A 4,669-nucleotide genomic window follows, 5' to 3' on the forward strand; every position below is an offset into this window, starting at 1 on the left:
TTTTAAAAAAAGTAGAGTTTATTCCCATAAATGCCTAGCGGAAGAAATAATTCATCAAGTACCATAAACAACCAAGGTAACAAGGCAGTTCAGAAAGAAAATGAAAACCTCTAGAAAATAAAATTAAAGATATAGAAATATGTGATTTAAATTCAAGATCACAGTTCCGAAAAAAAATCAATGAGATGCAAGAAAATTCAGATAGGTAGTTCAATAAACACAGAAATAAAATCAATGAACAAAAGGAACATGTTTCCAAAGAGACTGAAACTTTAAAAAAGAATCAAATGATCTTCTGGAGCTGAAGAACTCAATACAAGAGATGACGAATAAAACAGTGACCTTAGGAAACAGAACCAACAAGATGGAGAAAATAATTAGTGATAGTGAAGACAGAAATCTGGAAATGATGCAGATAGAAGAGATTTGAAAGTAAAAAAAAAAAACAAAAAACAAAAAAACCTCTAAAAGAACTATGTGACTCCACCAGGAAGAACAATATAAAAATAATGGGAATACCAGAAGGAGACAAGAGGGAAAAGAGAACAGAGAGCCTATTCAAACAGTTAACGAGAACCCTATTTAAACAAATGTATGGATAGAACTGGATCTTTGAATCCAAGGTGTAAACAGAACACCTAATTTCAATCCAAAAAAAGTCTTCTCCCAGGCACACTATATTAAAACTGTCAAAAATTAATGACAAAGAAAGAATTCTCAGGCCTCCAGAGAAAAGAAGATGGCAACTTGTAAAGAAAAATCCATTAGATTATCATTGAATTTTTCAGCAGATATTCTACAAGCTAGGAGGGAATAGAATCAAATATTCAAACTATTGAAAGAAAGAAATTACCAGCCAAAAATACTATATCCAGCAAAGTTCTCTTTATATATGAAGGAAAAATAAACACCTTTACAGAATACAGAAGTTGAGGGAATTTTCCACCACAAGGGCTGCATTACATACTGAAGGGCATTACCGTACATAAAACAAAAAGACAAAAAGTAAGATGAGTAAAATGACTAACAAACAGTAGAAACAGGAAATTGCAACCCTTATTCAGAATAGGATATTACACACTTAAATACTACATAATGGTTAAAGGAGAAAAAACATTTTATTTTTTATTACTATTATTTTTTTTAGGCGAGACAATCCTTGGTTGACTCGACAGATTGCAAGGACCTTGCCTGCTTATTTTTTTATTTTTTACGCCTACAGCACCTGGTCTTCCTAGGTGGTCTCCCATCCAATTACGAACCAGGCCCAACCCTGCTTAGCTTCTGAGATAAGACAGGATCAGGCTCGTTCAGGGTGGCAAGGCCATAGACAGAAAAAACATTTTAAAAAGAGAAGACAATAGCTACTGCAACTCAGAAATGAACTCACAGAATAAATAGGAATAATATGAGATATGATTTGAGTATAAATAGGAACAAAAACAGAAGAGGGGAGGGAGTAAAAGTCTGAATTTGCAAAGGGGAATGGAAATAAGATAAATACAGAAGAAAAAGGAGTACTGTGTATATGAAGTTTTCTTTTACATAAATTTAATGGTAACCGTACACACAAAATCCAGATCTGAGATATGTAACATAAAAAAAGGAACAGGGGGAAAAAATCATAGAATACCACTGAACTAAAATAATAGAGAGAAATACAAGAGTAAAGAAACAATGGAGACACCGAGCTACTAGAAAACAAAAGATACAATGGCTATAGGAAAATCTCATATATCAATAATCACCCTAAATGTAAAAGAACTGAACTCACCAATAAAAAGGCACAGAGTAGCAGATTGGGTCAAAAAACAAAACCCAACCATATGCTGCCTTCAAGAGACACATCTCAGCTGCAAGAACAAATGTAGATTCAAAGTGATAGAGTGGAAAATGATACTCCAAGCAAATGGCACCCAGAGAAAAGATTTATGCTTGAAAAAATAGACTTCAAGATAAAAAAGGTAACAAGAGACAAAGAAGGACACTTCATAATGATAAACAGGCAGCACACTAAGAAGACAAAACACTTATCAATATATACGCTTCCAATCAGGGAGCACCAAAATATATAGCAGCTACAATAGAACTAAAGGGAGAAACTGACCAAAACACAATTATAGTAGGAGACCTAAATACCCTATTGATATGGATAGATCATCCAAACAGAAAAGCAATAAGGAAATATCAGCCTTAAATGACACATTCAACCAACTGGGCATAATCAACATTTATAGAACCTTTCATCCCAAAACAGCAGATTATACATTTTTCTATAGTGCACAAAGAACATTCTCAAGGATAGACCATTATGTTGGGACATAAAACTAGCCTCAAAATATTCAAGAAGATTGAAATAATACCAAGCATATTCTCTGACCACAATGCTTTGAAACTGGAGATCAACTGCAAAAAGAAAGTGGGGAAAAAACTCCAAATATGTGAACATTAAAGAACATGCTAGTAAGGAATGACTGGCCAAGGAAGAAATAAAAGGAGAGATCAAAAGATACATAGAAATGAGCATGAAAATACAACACATCAAAACTTTGGCAATACAGCAAAAGCAGTAATAAAAGTTCATATCATTACTGGCCTATCTCAAAAAATGAGAAAAATATCAAATAAACAACCTAATATTACCTTAAAGAACTAATAAAAAAACAAATAAAATAAAGCCCAGAGTCGGAAAAGGAAGGGAATAATCAAAATTAGAACAGAATTAAATGAAATTGAGAACAAAAAGACAATAGAAAAAATTAATGCAACAAAGAGCTGATTCTTTGAAAAAAATCAATAAAATTGATAAACTCCTGCCTAGACTCACTAAGAAAAAAGAGAAAAGTCACATACAAAATCAAAAGTGTAAGAGAAGTCAGGACGTACACCACTGAAATACAAAGGATTATACAAGTATATTATGAGAAATTACACATTATCAAATTCAATAACCTAGAAGAAATGGACAAGTTCTTAGAAATATTCAATCTTCCTAGACTGAATCGCAAAGGACTGGAACATCTAAATAGACCGATCAACAGTATAGAAATTGAAACAATCATCATAAACCTCCCAAGAAGTAAAAATCCAGGAACAGATGACTTCACTATTAAAGCCTACCAAACATTCAAAGATGATTTAATACCTGTTCTTTTCAAACTCCTCCAAAAAACTGAAGAAAATATACCTCCTAATTCATTTTATGAAGCCAACATTAGCTTGATACCAAAACCTGGTAAGGATAACACAAAAAAAGAAAACTATAGACCAATATCTCTGATGAATACAGATGCAAAAATCCTAAACACAATACTAGCAAATCAAATACAACAATATGTTAAAAAAATTATATATAACAATCAAGTGGGGGTCATTCCAGGGGCACAAAGATGGTTCAACATACACAAATCAATCAATGAGATACACCACATAAACAAAATAAAGGATAAAAACCATATGATCATATTAATAGATGCTGAAAAAGCATTTGATAAGTTACAGCATTTATTTATGATTAAAACACTTAATAAAATTCGTATGGAAAGAAAGTACCTCAACATAATAAAGACAACATATGACAAACCCTCAACTAACATTATACTTAATGGTGAAAACCTGAAAGCTTTCCCTCTAAGATCAGAAACAAGAAAAAGTTGCCTGCTCCCAACACTCTTATTCACTATAATATTGGAAGTCTCAGCTAGAATAATCAGGCAAGAGAAAGAAATAAAATGCATCCAAATTGGGAATGAAGAAATCAAATTGTCACTTTTTGCAGAAGACATGATTCTCTACGCAGAAAACCCCGAATACTACACCAAAACACTATTAGAAACAATAAACAAATACAGTAAAGTTTCAGGATACAAAATCAATGTACAAAAACCCATGGCGTTCTTATACACTAACAGTGAAATTTCAGAAAAAGAAATGAAAAAACAATTCCTTTTGCAACTGCAACAGAAAAAATAAAATACCTAGGAATAAACTTAACAAATCATATGAAGAACTTATTCACTGAAAACTATAAGGCATTGTTAAAAGAACTGAAGAAGACACGAAGAAATGGAATGATATTCTATGTTCATGGACTGGAAGAATCAACATAGTTAAAATGGTCATATGATCCAAAGCAATATACAGATTTAATGCAACCCTATCAAATCTCAATGGCATTTTTAAAAGAAATAGAATAAAAAATCATCAGATTTGTATGGAATCTCAAAAGACCACAAATAACCAAAGCAATCCTGAGAAAAAAGAATAAGGCCGGAGGTATCACCCTGTCTGACTTCAACTTATACTACAAAAGAACAGTAATCAAAACAGCATAGTATTGGCAGAAAAACAGACACAGAGACCAATGGAACAAAATCGAGAACCCAGAAAGAAACCCAAACATACATGGGCAAATGATTTTTCAACAAGGGAGCCAAAAATACACAATGGAGAAAAGAAAGCCTCTTGAATAATTGGTGCTGGAAAACTGGAAAGCCACATGCAAAATAATGAAACTAGACTGTTATCTTGTCACCATATACCAAAATTAACTGAAAATGGATCAAAGACCTAAACATAAGACTTGAAAATATGAAATGCATAGAAGAAAACATAGGTATAAAACTTGTGTACTTTGGATTTAGAGAGAATTTTATGAATTTGACTTCAA

General features: G+C 32.4%; 1 pseudogene; it reads right to left on the reverse strand.

Annotated features, from left to right (window-relative positions):
* Positions 1 to 1,213: 1,213 nt before the first annotated feature.
* LOC111739826 lies at positions 1,214 to 1,332 on the reverse strand (annotated as a pseudogene).
* Between the last annotated feature and the right edge of the window lie 3,337 nt (positions 1,333 to 4,669).

Source organism: Pteropus vampyrus, unplaced genomic scaffold (assembly GCF_000151845.1).
Source record: "Pteropus vampyrus isolate Shadow unplaced genomic scaffold, Pvam_2.0 Scaffold54, whole genome shotgun sequence".
NCBI classification, from domain to species: Eukaryota; Metazoa; Chordata; class Mammalia; order Chiroptera; family Pteropodidae; genus Pteropus; species Pteropus vampyrus.